We start from the raw sequence: 21,157 nt of genomic DNA on the forward strand, positions 1-21,157 counted from the left end.
TATTATCATTGTTAACCCAAAACCGAAAGCCCCTAAGTGGCAAGGATAATTCAAGTGCAGCATCATGGCCAAAAACAAAATCAAGGATGTGGCCCAAAACCCCCAGAAAAAAATTCTGATTAAGATGGCATTTAAATACTTTTTTTTTTTACATCTTTATTGGACTATAATTGCTTTACAATGGTGTGTTAGTTTCTGCTTTATAACAAAGTGAATCAGCTATACATATACATATATCCTCATATCTCCTCCCTCGTGTCTCCCTCCCACCCTCCCTATCCCACCCCTCTAGGTGGTCACAAAGCACCGAGCTGATCTCCCTGTGCTACGTGGCTGCTTCCCACTAGCTATCTATTTTACATTTGGTAGTATATATATGTCCATGCCACTCGCTCATTTCGTCCCAGCTTACCCTTCCCCCTCCCCATGTCCTCAAGTCCATCCTTTATGTCTGCGTCTTTATTGGATTAAATGGCTCAAAGAAAACACAATAAATGCGGCTCTCAAACAAAGTCTGATTAAACTCACTATAGATGTAATTAAGCTAAATTTAATAACAGTATGGTTATTGCTATAGGCATGTCAAATTTATTGAAAGCAAATAATTTTTTTTTACAGGTTATGAAGGTTTTGAGAGAGGTGTATGGCCAAAAGGACTACCGACCTGGATTAAAAGTGATCGCAATTGTCTGAAATTCAATATAATTTTTGGTTTCCAACCCCCCTCAAGTAGGAAGCCCTTTGGAATACCGAAATATTTCCCATTTAATTATTTATATATGGCCAAGGAGGATAATAGGAAATGAAAGACTTATTGGATAGCACAGCCAAAAGTCATGGCAAAGAACAGGCTAGGTGAAATTTCCCAGGAAGCAAAACTGGGGCCTGGCAAAGCTCCAGAGTTGAGACTCATATTTGCCCAGAGAAATTTCAAAATTGCAATTGACTGATTACTGCTCTAAGCTTTCCATTCTTTCCCTTTTTAATGGGAATGTTTATTGCATTTGTCTTGTCCCTGTTCCATCATGTGTATTTCATGTTTTATTGAGGAGCAGATAATTTGTTTTCTTGTTGTTGTATTTTTTGTTGTATGTTGGTTGTTTGGATTGCTTCTTGCTATTGTTCATAGGTCTCAATATCAAAAGCAGCCAGGCATAACTAGATAGAAATAGATACTATCATACAATTCTGGACTTTGGGACTGATGTTGTTATTGGATTAGACGGTTGGGTTTTCACCCTTAGGAGAGGGTAAGTATCTTTTCAAACTTAAGGAAGAGAATTGGATCATAGATACTGGTTGATTATATTTTCTTCTCAAGTTTCCTTACCATTTCCTGAAGTAGAATTATGCTACATGCCCCAGTGAAGTCTTACATTTCCACATTATATGCTTTGGCCAAGGATATATACGTGGAAGCAATTTATGTCACTCTTGAGAAATTTAAAAGTCATTGCTTGGTTCTACCATTGTTTTTCCTTTCTTTCCCAGCTCAAAATATGCCAAATAAAGGCAGCTCCTTTTTTAGCCTGGGCCCCGTGATAAAGAAAACATGAAATAAAACCGAGCCAACATACAATAAATGAAAAATAAATATAAATATCAATTTATATAAACGATTTGATATTAATTATTTTGATATTTAAAAAAATTAGATATCAAATATTTTGATATTAAAAATATAAGGTGTTAGAGTTGTTTGTGTAGTTGAATAACTCATCTAAGATGATTTATTCAGACTCCTTTTGAGCACAGCCTAAACATTCTTAGAAAATTGAAGTATTAAATTTAAAGCACATGTGTTTATGTAGAGAAGAGGATCCATGGGAAGGCTAGCTGCCTAGACAGGCCTACACCCTGCTGAAATCAGGAAGTCTTCGCTCTTTATTTACAGGCTACAAAACAGCACTTGTCAACACCACAGATCAGTATCACTTTAAGAATGAGAATAATACTAGCCTTTATTTCTTAGGGATTTTAAGGAATAAAAATATCTGGAAAAATATAAATTAGTATAAAATAACATTTATCTGGTTCTTAATTATATATAATATAATATGTCTTATGTGACTGGCAGCTTGGTGTTCTTATTGATTTATTTAAAACAAAGGAGGTCACATCTGTATAACAATATCGATATTTTAAGGTTTCATATCAATATTTTTAAGGTTCCACATAGGGTAGATTAATGTTTTATGAATTATTTTAATGCTTTAGGAATATTACAATAGTATTTAAAATGTACAGTACATAGGGATGTCATAATTAATGAACTGCTGTTAAATAGACTAATTTTGTTGAGGCCAATTTGACCGTTGTTAAATAGTCAATTACTGGGAGTTAGAGCTGTAATAATCAAATAGTCTTTGCTATTAATTAGAGTTTGACACTTCTATTTCTTTAGTTGTGATTCATCATTTTCATACTTACAAAGAATTGGCCTAAGTGGACTTAAACATCTAATAGATAGCAAGACATTTAAATGGCAGAAATAGATTTCTAGATACCTTCTCACACCTCATCCCCAGTAAACCTCTTCTTTCCCCATTCTCCCCAACTCAGTAAAGCCACTCGCAACTCCTATGCTCCTAGATGCACAAGATAAACCCAGGGAACCATCCTTGAATCCACTTTGTTCCTCTCTTGACATCTAGACTCTAGCAAGTCTTATTGTCTGTCTTGCCAAAATATATTCTGAGGCCAACCACTTCTCTCCATCTTCACAAATAATTCCTTAGTCCAAACCATTGTCCCTCAGCTGAAGTACTGAAAACCATCCTAAAAGTAACTTTATTAAAAATAGTAAAGCACATCATGTTATCCTCTATCTTAACATCTTCCACTATCTTCCCTGCATACTTAAACTATAAATCTAAATTTTTATCAGGTCCCTAAAGGCCTGTGCAGTCTGGCTCCTGTGGCCTTTGTGAACCAAGGTCCCATAGCTCTCCCCTTACTCATGGCACTGTCCACGTCACTCTGACCAAGCTCCTGCCTTCTTCAAGGCCATTCCTGGGCTCGAGAACTCTGGCTCTAATTGGTCACATAACTGACTTTACCTCATTATTTAGGCTTTAGATCATAGACTGCCTTAAAAAGTGCCTTTTCAGACCAAGCTAGAGAATCATAGGCCCCAGATACTTCCTGTATAACATTATTTATTTTCTTACTGAACTTCCAGTAACTTAAATTATGTTATCTAATTATTGGTTTATTGTTCAATAAAAAAAGGAGAGAGAGATCTTGTCTGCTGTAATTCTCCCTATAATTCAGTTCTTAGAATAGTGTTTGCCAAATATGAAAAAAAATTCAGTGCATGTGTTGAATGATAAATTAATGAATATTCCTTTTCCTTTGGGGAAACAAGTGGCTAAATTTCTGCCAAATCATTTTCTTTAGTGGTTTACCATGCAAAAGCACCCAAGTCCAAAGACATTTGTGTAAATGTTTTTTTATGTAAGAAGACAGAAAGAATGATCTCTGGAAAACTCTGCTTAGAACTGAGAGATTAATTTTAGTTTAAAAATGCAGTATGTAAAACATTATTCATTTCATTAGAAACTTCACATTTATATTTTCAATTACTTTTCAATAAGTGAGCAATACTTCATCAAACATTACTAATAGCTTTTTAATCAATACAGTAAAATTTTCCCCATAGTAATCTTAGATGCCAAAAGATTACTGTATGCATATGAACTAGCAGTATCCTATATTAGTTTTAGACCATTTCCCAACTATATTCCTGTCTTCTAAATGGAGAAAAGCATAGGAAAGACACATTTGTGTATGTGAAGGCTTTTAAATGCATGATCAAAGGTCTAATCTGATTTCAAAATGACCATATTTTAATAATATTTTGTTGTCCTAGCTGATACCATACAGTCATATATAAATATATCAAGAAACAAAAAAATTATGAAAATGAACTGATAAGAATGGTTTGTAGCACTTCCTTTAATACTATAGCTAAGGAGATAACAATAGGGAAACTGACTTAGACACTAATAAAATAAAGAATTGAAATACTGTGTAAGTATTTTGAAATAAATGCTGTTTAATATCTGAAATGCTTTAATCTTAAATATAATGTTTAGTTAAATTTTAATGTTTAATGGTTACTGTTCAGAAATACTAAATACTCAATGAGATATTATAGGTTGACATAGTATATTGCAATTGTATTTGGTTATGAAGCTGCTTCTTCAGCTACCAATTGTTGGTGACCTTGGGAAAGTCACAAAATATTTCTAAATTTAATTTTCTTCTTTGTAAAATGGGAGTATGGAGATCTCTTACAGCTATCTTCATGCCTAGCATTATTTTTATCTCTGTGACCTCTTCCTCTGCATTATTTATTTTTGACCTTCATGTAATGAATTTTTCTTTTGGCACTGGCAATTCTGCTCCGACTATCTGTGCTGTACATTTAATCTGAGGTCTGAATTTTTATTTTGTCTGCATTCCTTGCATATATATCCACTTCATTTTCATCATAGCTTGCATGTCCTGCATTTTCTATGTGAGACAAAATTAAAATCTTCCTCTTTCCTTTAGAAAATATTTCTCATGGATATAATATTAATGCAAAAATAACAACTGCTGAACCTTCATTTGGCTAAGCTTTAGGCTGTTTGGTGTAAACACACACACATGTACACATATTATTTTCCTACCACCATAACATTTGTATTATTATTCAAGTTGTATATATGACAAAAGTGAGGCTTATAATGACAAAGTAATTTCTTGTCCAAAGTTATACACTTGCTAAATGCTAAAGCCGAGATATAAATGGCGGTTTCTCTGATTCTAAAACTCATGTGATTATGCATTAAACTCCACATCTGCCAACTTTGTATTGTACCCTTTTTTCCTGAATTTTTAGAGCAGTGATCTTCTTCTACTTGACATTTGTTTTTTTTTTTTTTTTTGGTACGCGGGCCTCTCACTGTTGTGGCCTCTCCCGTTGCAGAGCACAGGCTCCGGATGCACAGGTTCAGCAGCCATGGCTCACGGGCCCAGCCGCTCCGCGGCATGTGGGATCTTCCCGGACCGGAGCACGAACCCGTGTCCCCTGCATCGGCAGGTGGACTCTCAACCACTGCGCCACCAGGGAAGCCCTACTTGACATATTTTATATAATGTATCCATATATTTTAAATGAAATACTTATTTTGGAAGAAGAAACATCCTCAAGATTAGTGTTTGCCAACTATCAGAGTGTGTGTGTTTCCACATCATCGATTGTCTCATTTCTTCTATGATAGTGCTATCAGTTAAGTTGAAAGGACAGAATTTAATCATTAGTCAAATAATGAAATTTCTGGTGTCAAACAGGTATTCATAAAGGATCATTCTGCTTAACTGAGGCAGGATATTCTCCTCCAGTTATCTATTCTCCTGAATATAAAGTAATTATTTTCTGATAGATTTGAAAAGTATTTTATACATATCTTACTAGAAATAGTTTTTTAAAAAAAATTACATTTCCTGACAGCATTCCTTTGAGCCCTCCTTCTGCTTTTGCCACAGCTGATTGGTTTATTTCTAATCCAGTCTGAAATATGCCAGCCCATTCCACAAAAGCTCACTTTTATTTTTATTTTATTTTTTTTTAACATTTTTATTGGAGTATAATTGCTTTACAATGGTGTGTTAGTTTCTGCTTTATAACAAAGTGAATCAGTTATACATATACATATATCCCCACATCTCTTGCCTCTTGCGTCTCCCATTACCTGGGCTGAACTGAGTTCTGGAGAGACAAAACCTCCTTTGGATGTTTAAAAGTTTTGATGTAGCAAGGAGAAAATTCAACTTCTTTTCCTTCTTAAAGTTGGCTTCTGAATAATTGCAGAAGACTTTTTTTTCTCACTGATGCAGCCCTAAGCCGCTGATACTGGGGCACAAGGCAATTCTAAGTTTGCTTTCTTTTAGAACTCTAGATATTAGTCAGTGTAGTAGGTTGAATTGTATCTCCCCAAAAGATATGTTCAAGTCCTAATTCCTGGTACTGTGAATGTGACTTTATTTGAAAATAGAGTCTTTGCAGATGTAATCAAGTTAAGGTGAGGTGATACTGGATTAGATGACTTCTAAATCCAATGACTGATGTCCTTATAGGAAAAAGGGAGGGCACACTGAGAAGAAGGCCCTGTGAAGATGGAAGCAGAGGTAGAAGTGATATAGCTATGAGTCATGGAATATCTAAGATTCCAGGGGACCACCAGCTAGGAACAGGCAAGGAAAGATTCTCTCCTGAAGCCTTCATAGGGAGCATAGTACTACTAACATTTTAACTTCAGACTTCTAGTCTCCAAAACAGTGAGAGAATAAATTTGTGTTTGTTTAAGCTACTTATTTTGAGGTAATATTTTATGGCTGCTGTAGGGAATTAATGCAGTGAGCAACCTGTAATTCCTCAACATTTAGCAGCTATCTTCCTTGAGACTACCCTTCCTAAAGTTTAAAAATTTGTCTAATAATATCCTCACATTTCTGTACTGTTATGACTTTGTATCTTGGAATGCATCATGAATATTTCTTTTCACTCAAAGAGATGTAATTGAATTCATCTATTAGTCACAACAAATTTGAAGTTTGATATTTACATTTTAAAGTAAAATAGTGAACATAAAAGTTATTTTAGAGACAGCTTAAAGCAGGTTGACTTTCAAAATCACAGAGTATATACATAGTATTTTATTTCACCTAAACATTTCAAAGCATACATATGCACACAAACAAAGGCTTTTAGTTAGATTCTTATTTGTTGACTATTATTCCATTTTTTTACTTGCAAGTATTTATTTGTTTAAAAGAACAATACAAATTCATATTAATATATGCAAATGATTGTATATGGTTATATATGTATATATATGTTCTCTCAGATTATTAAGATCTACTTCAGAAGTTAAATAGATGAGAGAGAGAGAAAGAAAGAAAACATCATAAACTGGAAAAATGATTCTCCTAAGCCATAATAACTAGCCCAAATAATAAAGGTTTGATTATTGAAATTTTATTATATTTCTATTTTTAGAGCATTATCTTTGTATTAGTTTCTCAATATTCAGGGCACTATAGAATAGGAGTTAACTAAAAAAGAAAAGACAGTGGAAAGCCTTTCAACAAGTATATGGAGCTTTGGGCTATATATTTACACTACCTAAAGTAATATTTAATTAAAGATACTACAATAAAAATTAGTTTACATTTGCTGTTGCTGCTGTAAGTATTCCTGGCTGCATCCTCATCACAACAGAAAGCCAAAGTTTTGTTCCACCCAGGGGATTTTGTTTTCAGGCTTCCCTGAGTAGTAGCCAGGCATTAAGAGACACCTCATTAGGATGGTCTCAAAAATGAGATGGAAGGAGGCCTGACTTGGGAGTACATGACTCACAGCAGAACACAAGGGTCCCTGAGACTGTGAAGGAGTAAGTGTCCATGTGCTTCAAGTGTGGGTGTGTGATCAACTTCGTATGTTTATGATGACTTTTATCCACAAAACTTTGCACATCTTATTCCATTATCTTTTAACAATTTGATTGGTTGTGGACTGAGTTTATTTGTTTTTATTATTTTTCCCTGATAGCAAAAAACAATTTTATGCTGATTCTAGAAGGATTTTTCTTTTCCATGCTTTAAAATTATATGAAAATCTATATCTATTAATGTATGTATAGATGTAGAAAATAAATCTTCCTTTTTCTGTATTATATTTAGCAGCATATCTATTAAAATATTTTTACACACTAATTTTCCATATGTGAGCTATATCTGGCCAGTCCCACCTATTGCACAGTCTCTGTCTTTTTCTCCAAATTTTGTCCTTTTTCTCTGCATTCTGAGGTATTGTTTTCAAGTAGATCCTCCATATCACTGCTTCTTTTTTCCATGCTATCAATTTGTTCTTTATTCCTGCTTCATTCCTTGAAATTATTATGTCCTATATTGTTTCTAAATATTCACCCACTTAGAATTCACTGAAATCTTTTATTGTAATTGCCGTGATACCACTTCTCTTTCTACTTCCTACAGTTGTTTAATCACTGTAATTACAAATTTCCTTTTATGTTGCATCCTGACCTGAGATGCATTTTATTTGGTTTCTATCATGTAGGCTTATATCTTTTAAAAGGTGAATAGCTAATATTTAAAAAATGGAAACTTCCAAATAAAAATTTAAATGCCCTATTTCTCTAGAACATAATTAGAATAACTGTCAATGATGGTACCGCATTTCCATGTGACAATTAAGTGGAACTCAGTAGTGATTCTTCCTTTTAGATGAAACAAGCATGTACTTCCCAGAATGTCACAGTCCCCACTATTCCCTATTTATGCTTGGCCTACTTAATCTATGAATCCTTCAATCATTTGCACTTTCCTCACTTTTTAACTTTCTGAAAAAAAAGTGATATAAGCTTACAATAGTAAATTATATATTATATAATCAAAATTTTCCTGAATATTCAGCATGGAACACAGAGCTTCCATAAAATGAAAGTGCTTTATGTTATCACACATTTACTATAAGAAATAAGAATATCAGATAATCACTGATATGAAACATTAAGCAATCAGAAAAATTAGTTTTTGTATTAACACACTAGAATTGTCTTGAAAATTCTAAACATGAGGAACCAACATTATTGGAAAATATAAACATGTTTTTCCTAAAAAGAGTAACAATAAAAGCTTCGTCAAATAAATATGGCTCAGAAATCCTTTAAAAATTTTTTAGCAAATTTAGTTATTTTCCTAAAGGCTATCAGTTGCTCCTCTTTGTTTTGAAAATCAGGATCTCAGAGATATGCAGCCCCACTTTTGTTATAGCATCATTCACAATCCTTGAGATGTGGAAACAACCCAAATGTCTACTGCCAGGTGAATGGATAAAGAAAATGTGGTATGTACATACAACAGAATATTATCCAGCCTTAAAAAAGAAGGAAATTCTGTCATTTGTGATAACCTAGATGAGCCTAGAGGTCACAGTAAGTCAAATAAGCCGGTCACAGAAGAACAAACACTGCACAATTCCCCTTATACAAGGTATCTCAAATAGTCAAACTCATAGAAGCAGAGTAGAATGGAGGTTGCCAGGGGCTGAGGTGAGGAGGGAGTGGGAAGTTGCTCAGAGGGTACAAAGTTTCTGTTATACAAGATGAATGAGTTCTAGAGATCTGCTGTACAACATAGTGCCAATAGTCAACAATACTGTATTGTGCACGTCAAAGTATGTTAAGAAGTTAGAGCTCATGTTAAGTGTTCTTACGATAAAAAACAAAAAACAAGCAAACCACATGAGGAAATTTTTGGAGGTGATGAATATGTCTAGTATTTTGATTGTGGTGATGGTATCATGGGTGTTTGCATATATCCAAACTCATCAAAATGTATGCATGAAATGTATGCAATTTTTTTGTATACCAGTTATAATTCAATAAAGCTTAAAAAATGGGTTCTCACGGCATGTTGTAAATATATTAGCTAATCTTCATTTACAAAATAAACTCGATTATATGAAAGTGTTTATGGAGAGAACATTAAGATTCATTAAGATTCTGGTGATGATGATTTAGTTCTGTATTTATAAATAAACAATATCAAGCTTTAGTTTAAATAATAATATTCCAGGACTTCCCTGGTAGTGCAGTGGTTAAGAATACGCCTGCCAGTGTAGGGGACACAGGTTCGAGCCCTGATCTGGGAAGATCCCACATGCCACAGAGCAATTAAGCCCGTGTATAGCAACTACTGAGCCCAAGTGCCACAACTACTGAAGCCCGTGTGCCTAGAGCCCATGCTCTGCAACAAGAGAAGCCACCGCTATGAGAAGCCCACACACTGCAATGAAGAGTAGTGACCACTCGCCACAACTAGAGAAAGCTCGCATGCAGCAACAAAGACCCAACGCAGCCAAAAATAAATAAATAAATTTATAAAAAATAATAATACTATTCCATTCTTAAACTTTGAAATTTCTCTCTTTTTTTTTTAACTTGAGAGATACAGGATGCCAATTTCATTAGTTTGTGTTGATTCTAACTATATTATAAAACCATACATTCGTAGTCAAATTTTAAGTTGGAAGATATTATAAAACTACTGTTCATATTAAGATTTTATGATGATCTGGGAATACTTAAATTTTAATATTTCTCATATTCTAAATTACTCATGCTAAATATCATACTACAATACATGTTACAAATAATATGACAAGCATAACAAATGTTTATAAGTTGTGTATGAAGATGCATTTTTCTTTAAAATTCAAGCATAAGAATAATGAAATATAGAATATGTCAGTAATTAAAGACCTTTAATTTTTCAAATATATTTATATATTTAATTTTTAAGTATTAAATATACTATATATAATTCCAGGTATTATAACACATATAATACATCCTAAATATCTGTGAAACTAGTAGAAAACCCAAAATTCAGAGAATAGATACTATGGGTATCAAACATTAAAGTGTGTCAAAGGAAATGAAAATTAAATATGATATTGCATATCAAATTATCCAATTATTTTAATGAAGCTTTGGTGGTACAAGCATGTTAGAACATTGTTCTGGCTCTATAAATGTATATAATGTGGAGTAAAAATAATGTTTTAATTAAGTTTTCAAACAGAAGTATTTGATAAAATTCCCCTAGGATAAATTCATAAAAATAGTTACTGAATTAGAATTATAAATAGTATGAGTTCTTGATATATAACATATTGTCATATTTATTTTCCAAAAAAGGTATATATTTATAAACATTATAATTAAGTAATTTTAATTAATTCAGATTGTTTTTTTCAAAATGAGTCTTAAGTAATAGGATCAATGACATAAACTAAACTAAATTTATTTTTCATGTATCCAAATAGTCTTTGCACTGAAATCTTATATTTTGTGTTAAAATAAAATAGAAAAATGTTTCATAAAACAAGGGAAAATATTAACCTGTAATTTGCCATACTTATTAATACTCAATATTTTATTCCAATACAAACATATTTAACATGTACTTCTAGAAAATACACTTGGTTACCATGTAATAGATGAATAAAAAGTAGCAAATAATTAAATCTTCCTAGGTGGATAGGAACTGGTTAAGACAATATTAAGATTTGATTTTGTATCTTTGAATGTTCTAATTTCAGGGCTTAAATTATGTACTAAATTATTAAATTACGTTTTTAGGTCCTTGGAAAATAAAAATTACAGTTAAAACTACTTAATTTTTTTTCTGTTATGCACTGAACATTTGTCATTCATTATATTCCCATTGCAGTATTCTAACTTTATTTTTATCCATGTTTTAAAGGATAAAATATCCCATATGATTATCAAATAATGAATCACTTATTCAATTCCATCTTTTAATCACTAAATCAGAATAACAGTAATATATCAGATATAAAAGTGATTTTTAAATTTTTCTGATCAACTGATAACTGTATAGAGAGAAGTACTCAAACATGTAGTGTAAGAAAAAGTGATGAACTACTTTAAATCTGTATTTTTTGGCAGAAGGGCATTTTCTCAGGATCCTATGAATCACCTAAGGGTGGTTTCAGGGTTCTATGAGGTATAAGTCTTGAATATAAATAATTTATTATTTCTGTCTCACTAAGCACTATTCTAATTAATATACAGTAGGTTTGTAAACTGCATTGAAATATAATTTTAGTGTCAAAGAAACAATTTTTGGTGCCTCCTGGAGTTCAAAGTATGAATCTAAATGGACATAATTTGAGTGATTATAAGTGGTATAAACGTGTAGTCCTTCTACCCATACATTTTTCTAGTTGCTCTACAGTGATGATGTAGAAATTCTTACTACTGTAGAAATACTTTTGAGAAAATGCATATATAAATACTTTAATCAATTAGTCACTTTAATCCAATTAGTGTGTCAGATTAGAAAATCAGCTCCTGCTGAGATCATGAAGGCAAGCAACACGGCACTGACTATTCAAAATAGTGAGAAGATATAATGTTGAAAATCTGAATCAGGCTTATTAAGATCAAATGGAGTGTTCCAATCACAAATTTTCCTATTAGCTTCTCTTAGTGCTGTTTATCTTTCCTATATGACATTTTTACCAATTGCATGGACTGAAAAAAATATCTAAGTGTCATTTTTTTTACAAAGTACACAGAAACATTTGATTTTCCTTGTATGCTACTAGTTAATCTAAAATCTAGTGTTAACCTAATATTACTGTGTATGTGGTTTTTAATTTCTTTCATGTTGATAATATAACTGATGTAATAACGATGTACATATTTATCTTCAAAAATAATACAAAGACCATGAAAGCCTTTTGAAATATACAAAATAAAATGATGAAAGGTCAATGACTATATTTTTTCTATTCTACATAATAAGTGACACATGTCACATTTTCTAAAAACACACAATAATTTCAAATTCTTTTAACATAGTCACTCATTAAATTATAAAAAAAAAAGTATATTGCCAATTTTGTTCAATACACATACACACACATATACAACCATCACCACCACCGAAGCCTGAAGCTAACAATAGTCTATTTGCCAAATATTTAAGTTATATTGCAACTTTCCTAAAATATTTTGATTTATGTTTATTATGACCACACCTAGAGCCAGAATCACATTAATAAGTTTGTAAGCAATGGAAACAGTTTCTACTGCCTTAAGTCCAAAACTGTCTATGATGTTATTTCCTTCTTTATACAGCATATCTATCATACTGATGAAATTAGCAAATAAAGAATAATCTTACAAAAGAAATACAATTTGTAAGATTCAAACTAATTGCTGATTTAACAAAAAGTTAAGACAAAATATAATGCTTGCATAACTAAATCATTTTATATCAGTTTCATAAAGACTTTAATTCTGGCCATGTGAAAGTCTTCATTCATGTGAAAACTAATTTACACTGGATTACTAAAAAGGCTCATTATTGTATTCTTAATAAATTCATCTTATTTGGCTAAAAAGGACCATAATGAAATTTGTTTGATAGTTGCCCAGTAAACATACATTTCATAAAAAGCTGGAGAAATAAATAATAATTACATCATAATAGTCTTCATTTACAAATATAGCTTAGTTTTCTCCTAAAAAAATTTATACTGAGCTTATGAACGTTTAGTGCTTCAGAAAGAGGATGCTATGACCTCACTTAGCAATTAGTTTTCTTTCTATGCGCCATAAAATTGAAGAGATTTACAAAGCAAGTGGAAATACTAACTTTTATAATGATGAGCCATATGGTACTTGTTTTACTATATTTATGCTTAGCAGAGAGTATAAAATTATAGTTATTGCATTTTTTTTTTTTTTTACAAAATGAGGTTACTACTTCTATTATGCTTACAAATTAGCATAATAAGGATAACAACCACAAAAAATTCAGGTTACTTAAAAAAAATTGATTCTGCTGAGACTAACATTTTCCTTGAGCTGTTTTGGTTTATAAATAAGTTTTAAAATGTTTATAAACATGAAATATTATGTTTATAAAAAATTGTCCAGGTGAAATCCATGACACAGTTCATTTGATTTGGGAAAATGAACTTACTTACATCTTACTCCCAGTCCAAATGTGTTCTTAAAGGAAGAGAAACAGAGGCACTAACTCTGATCTCCCACCTACTCCCTATCTCCTCAACTGAGTATATTTAGTTTGAAATGGATAAATTTGTACTTAGTGATAGGTTAATCTATAATTCGTTATAAGAGATTGTATAGGCCCATACTCTGGTAAATTTTAATCTCCAAATGACCTAGAGAGGCAGAGTTATATACATGAAATATGGTAGATTTAGCTAATAAAATGTAGAAACCAAGTATGCCATTTATTAGCTGTGTGGTTATAAGTAACTTACATTTTCTGCTTGGGGGCAGCTCATATGCCTTAAAGCAGACGGTATAAAAATATTAAAAATACAATTTTTTTCAAATTATAATAGGAAGTCTTAGGAGCATTTTAAGCAAAAATGATTAACCTAGTTCACATAAAATTTGAACACTTTCACCTCTTACACATTGGCCACAGAAGGGCCAACATAATGAAATGATCCTAGGAGAACAATGATCAAGTATGTTGGTGATAACACATAAAAAGAAGATTGCATTTCATCTCACCTCATAATAGAGTGAGGATGGATCAAATATTTTTTAATATTAAAATAGTCATCAGTTGAGTGAAAACTCAGAATACCATGTTGACTCACCCACAGTATTTTATTAACATAATTATGCCAATTTTCTGAGGATGACAAATATTTACCACTACTATGAACATATTTTAAAATCACAATAGGTCTTGTTTACAATGTCTTGGCTATGCAATCTCAGTTTGAAAATCATCATACTATGCCCTCATCTCAAGCAACAAAAGGCAATGAAAAGTTTATATGTAGAATTTTCTCTTTTAGAAAATACACAATATATATATACCAGCTATTCTTTTAGTAAGAATTTAGTATATATTTATGTTATTTTGGTGCTACACAATCAACATCTCATAATCAGAGCCCATTAGTTTGTTACCATACTCACAAAATGATAAATTACTCTCACAGCCTTCAGTTCCATCTAGTTTTGAATACTAGATCAAAGTAGCATTTTATAATGAGAGTAGGGCTGAACTCAAGCTCATGGTCATTGCACTGAATTAAAGAGTAAAAACATTACGCTAGTTTCAAAATAAATAGGATAAACTATCAGGTATTTGCAGAAACAAAGAATGGAGCATAAACCAGGGAAACTTTCTAGTAGTATTTTTATTTTCCATAAGTCAGAAAGATTAGCTTTCCTTTGTATAACAATGTGCTATCATTTTGTAATGCTAACAGAAATGATTAAATCAAAAAATGTAAATGTAATCAGTTTTACAGCCATCTGAAGACTCATCATCTAAGATATAAATTATAGGCTTTCCATGGCTGCTGAAAACTTAATAGCTTTATTTCTAGAATACATACTAAGTTGAAAGTCTGATGTTTTACACAGCTTAATGAGAATTCAAATCAGAGTACTTGTAAAAAGAAAGTAGTGGTTCACACTCAGTCAACCATGATAAAAACCAGTTCCTACAGCTATCTGAACTACTACATAAATCCATTCTCTTGTCAATTGTAACTTGTTTCAATTGCCCCTTCATACCTTTTAAACAAAAGGTATAGACTATTTCAGTCTATAAATGGATTAGGTCTTTTATACATAGATCTATCTTGTACATTTATTTTCAAGAGCCTCTACTGTAATGTCAGAAAGATCAAACTCCTCAACAGGCATCACAAAGATCATTTCTAAACTTTTAAAACCCCCTCTTGGGAGCACAAATTTTTCATCGACTATTTTATTTATTTTTTGCTTTTATAGAGTTCTAAACTGGCATTATTGATAGCAGTGTAATCTGCCACTCTTTTCCCTTCTGACTGTCAGTAGTCATAAAAGTGGTGTAGTTTAAAAGATGGAGCCTATTGATTCTTATACTCAGTTAATGAAAATACTTTCTCACTGCCTGAAATATTTGGGAATGTTGGCAAGAAATGTGACAAAAAAGATAAAGTATGATTAATACAATCTCAAACTTCGAAAATAAATTACTTTTACTTGAATTCTGACTGACCAATTTATAGAAAAAATACTGAAGTAGGTGAGGACAGGAATTTTATATTGCTGACATTTTACGAAAATGTTTGTATCAACTAAATCCTTGATTCTCAGTGTCAGTTTATAATCTGAATGGAACACATAAATAATGAAAGATATGGTTTGGGAACTCTTGTTAAAAAGAATTTAAATCATATTTGTCTACCAATCTAGTGAAAACCAGTTTTACATATTTGGATGCAATGTTCAGAATAAAATTTGCTGTGCAGAGTGAGATCAAACTGAAAAAAAAAATTGTTTAAAAATTACACCTGATGAAATTTAGAGCTGTGGTCACAATAATCTTGGAGAACAGACTCTGTCAAGCATGAGAAATGTGGCTGAGGGGATATGACACAAGTGTCATAATGCATTTTGGAAGTGAAGTACCTCATGATGATAGAGGCTGGACTGAAGTGAGAAGAAAGTTATCTCTATGGGCATTTTAGTAAATATATATTTCAGTAAACTAGAAGGTATTAAAGAAATGTATTAAAACCTTCCAGTAAAGAGAGATGCAGAAGAGTAACTATGTTTTAACAAAGCCCTGTTCTCTAAGGCCACATTTGATTGTTATATTGTTTGCTTTTTCAGTGGAGACTGAAGAGTGTCTATAAAATATAACTTACAGCTTCTTTACTTTTAGCTCTTTCATATGAACTGCCAAATTTTTCACATACTTGTGGTGGAATTTTCCTTAGATTTTAATATCAAACTGTGTAGAGCTGCCCTTTATATTTTCAAAAATAGTTACACATTGATTCTTGATTTCAATTTTATTCTTATTATGGATAAATATAAATATTTTTGCACTTCCAGTTATGGTAATGTCTGCAATATCTAATTTGTTTCAATTTTAGCCTATTCTCCCACTTCCAATTCATCACCATCTTGTTGCTTATATTGTATGTGTGAGAGAGAAGAACAAAAGGAGAGACAGAGACAGACAGAGAGAGATATTTCCCATGTGTAAACTCATATGTATATTCACACAGACTTCATCCTCCTCTCTTGCTCTCCACCACTTCTCTGACTATATACTTCCATAGGGTGTGTCACCTGCACCCAGGGTACTCTCCACAATGCAGCAAGTGTGATACACATTTTTTACTGGAAATATCATCATATATCTTCCATGTGTAATATAATATACTTCTTACTGGTTTTAGTTTCAAAGAAGTCAAAGTTCTTAACTAAACCTGCAATACTTTGTCTTTTCACCCCTGCCTAAATCACCAGTCTCATCTTTCAACACTTATTCCTCTCCCTCTCAACGCTCTGGCCAAAACGTCTTTTAATTTTATAAGCATGCTGCATTCTGTTCTGTTCATGACCATTGCATATGGGTTCCTTTTCCCAAGACATTATTCCTGAGGTCTATGCTTGGCTGACATCTACTGTGCTCTTAAGTCTCGAAGAGTCTCAGGATCTTCCTTTATGTGGCCTCAAAAAATACAGCGTGTCCCCTTCGTGGCTGATGTGGCCATTTTTTCTAGCTTCTTTTTCTCACTACCACGGCAAATGACTGAGGATAGAGACTTGCCATTTCTGTCCTTCACATTATTCCTAGGACTACCTCATTGATCAGCATATTGCTTAAACATGTTTGTTGCCGAAAGGAATAAACATGATGTGAAGCTATCCATGGTCAGACATGAAGTGTTCCATTTAACCCCCTTCCCTCTTTCTCATGGGTACTGCAATCCAAATGGGCATTGCTAAACTGTCACAGTACCCATGCTTCTACCTAATGGCTATTATTACTCCAACTTAATAAACTCTACTCCTTTGAAGCTCCTGTAATTAAATTGTACGTGCAACTTCGGCATTGCCACCTATTGGCCTCCTGTGGAGAGTCTATGGTTTATTGTGGTTTTAGAACATGGTTTACAGTTTACCTTTTCAACCAGATGCCTGTTGCTAGCCTAGGTATTTGCATGTCCATCATCATGGACAGAGTGAGACATATACTCTTGCCTTTGCTTTTCTCTTTGCCTCGCTTGAATTCTATTATCCAGAATCATCTTCCTTCTTAGGCAAATTCCCTAAAATCATTGCTATTTTTTCCAAAATCAATTCAGTGATTCTTTTGCATTAAAGTGTTTAATTCCACTCAAGAATATTTTATAATCTGGAATTTATAACATGACAATATTAATAATAGCTGCATTTACTATATGCCAGGCCAAATAGTTAATCTTCACAATAACCCTATGAGGTAAATGTCTTTTATCACTACATTCAACAAAACTTCCAGTTTCACTTGTCCATTTTAGTACATTTCTCTTATTTAATTCATTCATTCACTCTTTGCTACAATGATTTTCATACACTTTCTCTCATGGGATCCCTCAACTTTATCTCTGCCCCACTACTCTCAGTGGATGACTTTTCCTCATCTTTCACTGACTGATTTCAAGCCACCCAATGGAACACCTCCACCCTCCTGCCACATCTCTCTCCAGCATCTCTGCAGGTACTCTATCCTTCCCTCCCATTATAGTGGCAGAATTGTCTCTACCAATCAGGGGAAAACTACTCTGCATGTGTCCTGAAGCCTATCCTCTTCTCTCCATGTAACTTGCCTTCTACAGAATGTCAATTATTCTTCCCCATTCTTTTATACAATTCCCTTTTTCCTGTCTCCTAGTCCTTTTTATTTCTCAACTTCCAGTATCTTTTCTTTTTCCTAGAAGCTGGATACAATTAACTGTAGCAGGCCAGTGCTCAATACTATTGAAGCCTCACACTTTAGGTTCTACTACTTTAATATCTGTAAATGCGAGAATGCACATTCCAAGAACTGCAAACTAAAATTTGACATTATACCAACAAGTTTACTCAATATTGATGTAATTATACAGAAGCTTAAATATATCACTCAAACTTTAATATGACAGAATTTGGCCTTCTTATAAGTCATCTTACATATAAACAAAGTTACTCTTTGCTTATCTGTCCTAACCTATGAAATGTTGCACCAACAGACTCTTCCCATAGTTCTTCACTATGTTCTTAAACAGGTGATTCCTCCCACTTTGGCAAGGTGAAAAAAATTGAAATCCCTATGCAGAAAAAAATGTTAACTCAAAATTACTAAATTCTGAAGTTACAGCTGATGGTACACCATAAATAAGCTTTGGGAAACTCCTATTAAAGTCTTTTACCTGAGTAGGACTATAGGAAGTTACAATGGTGACCAAAAGAAGACACACGTTCTTCATTAAAATTTGTTTTAATGGGTCTCAAAGTTCTGTGACAGATTTGTGGTCAAGTTGTTTCCATTAGAAAGTACTGATTTTAAAAACTAATAACTTAAAATAGTCACACACACGCACACACATGTAAATGGCCCATAAGACATTCTCCTTTCCTTCTGAAGGTTTTACGATGTGTTTTATCATTAACCAGTCTTTTACTATTAAACTTAAATGGCCAACTGAGACAAACAGTTCTGAGACTATTCTTCTACCACTGATTAAGACATGGGTGGCAGGGATTGGGGATAATATTCATTTAACCTTCTGAGCTTTTTGGGCAGACTTGGTGACCTTACCAGCTCTAGCTGTCTTCTTGTCCACTGTTTTGATGACACCCACAGCAACCACATCTCATGTCACCAACACGAAAGTGCCCCAGACGAGGATTGTCACAGAAGCTCTCAACACACATGGGCTTGCCAAGAACCGTATCAATGGTGGTGGAATCACCACACTTCAAGAATCTGGAAGCATCTTCCAGCTTTTTCCCAGAACAACAATCAATCTTCTCATTCAGCTCAGCAAACTTGCAAGCAATTTAAGCTGTGTGACAATACAGCACAGCTGTATATTCAGCACTGCTCTGGCTGGAATTGTTCAAGATAATCATCTGGGCTGTGAAGCCAGCTGCTTCCATTGGTGGGTCACTTTTGGTGTCACAAGGCACACTGCCACAATGGACATCTTTGACAGACATTTTCTTGATATTGAAGGCCATGTTGTCCCCAGGAAGAGTTTCACTCAAAGGTTCATGGTGCATTTCAATAGAGTTTACTTCAGTCGTAACACTGACTGGAGCAAAGGTGACCACCATGCTGGATTTGAGAACACCAGTCTCCACTCAGCCCACATGGATAGTACCTATACCAACAATTTTATAGATGTCCTAGAAGGGCAGACACAAGGGCTTGTCAATTGTATGAGTTGGTGGCAGGATGCAATCCAGAGCTTCAAGTAGCATGGTTCCACAGGCACTGCCGCCTTAATGGGTAGCTTTTTAATCCGTTGAACCAAGGCATGTTAACACTTGGTTCCAGCTTCTTGTCACCATTTCAACTAGAAGTTGGCACAAATACTGCTCTGTTGGGGTTGTAGTCAATTTTCTTAATGTAAGTGTTGACTTCTTAAAGATTTCCTTGTATCTCTTCTGGCTGTAGGGTGGCTCAGTGGATCCATCTTGTTAACACCAACAATTAGTTGTTTCACACCCAGTATGTAAGCCAGAGGGGCATGCTCACAGATCTGCCCATTCTTAGAGATACCTGCTTCAAATTCAGCACCACCATCAGCCACAATCAGGACACTGCACAGTCAGCCTGAGATGTACCTGTAATCATGTTTTTGATAAAGTCTCTGTGTCCTGGGGCATCAATGATGGTCACACAATACTTGTTGGTCTTGAATTTCCACAGGGAGATGTGATACCAAGCTCAGTTTCAGCTTTCAGTTATCCAAGACCCAGACATACTTGAAGGAGTTCTTTCCCATATCAGCAGGCTCCTTCTCAAATTTTTTGATGGTTCTTTTGCTGATCCCACCACATTTGTAGATCAGATGGCCAGTAGTGGTAGACTTGCCTGAGTCTACATGTCCAATGATGATGATGTTGATATGAGTTATTTCCTTTCCCATTTTGCCTTAGATTTAGCAGTGGTTTTCATGACACCTGTGTTCTGGTGGTAAACCCATTGTGAAAAAGCCCTCCTATTCCTTTTAATCGATATTCAATATTCAAACATGGGCTGATTGCTCCCAAATTTAAAAAAAGGAAAATAAGATTCATCAGACACCATGTTCTCTTCCAGCTCCCTTCCACTGACAGATAAGTTCAAAGAGAAACTGACCATACCCATAATTTCTATTTCTCCATCTCTCATGCCTCTACCTCTGCTCTTACATGTCATATTTCCCCAAAACCTTCATTTTTCACTCTGACTGCTCACCTAGATGATTTAATCTCCCCACAAGTTGTCAAAAATAGTCAACTCTATTATATTGACTCTGAGCTGTAAATTTCTTTCATATTTAACATGAAAAAGGTAATTCACTTTTAGATTAACTGCATGTCATATTTCTACTGGAAATTTTTATTTATTGTTTCTTTCTGTGTGGTACAAAAATAATGGTGCATATTACAAATATAGCATCTTCTATATGAAGAAAGACAGGATTGGCATAAGCAAACATATGTTGATTCTCCTCTCAATTCCAAACCTGTATCTG

At 33.5% G+C, this 21,157-nt stretch overlaps 1 pseudogene; it reads right to left on the reverse strand.

Moving 5' to 3' along the window:
• Nucleotides 1-19,186: 19,186 nt before the first annotated feature.
• Nucleotides 19,187-20,605, reverse strand: LOC101290189 (elongation factor 1-alpha 1-like; annotated as a pseudogene).
• Between the last annotated feature and the right edge of the window lie 552 nt (nt 20,606-21,157).

The sequence above is a fragment of the Orcinus orca genome, chromosome 4, assembly GCF_937001465.1.
Source record: "Orcinus orca chromosome 4, mOrcOrc1.1, whole genome shotgun sequence".
Classification (NCBI taxonomy): domain Eukaryota; kingdom Metazoa; phylum Chordata; class Mammalia; order Artiodactyla; family Delphinidae; genus Orcinus; species Orcinus orca.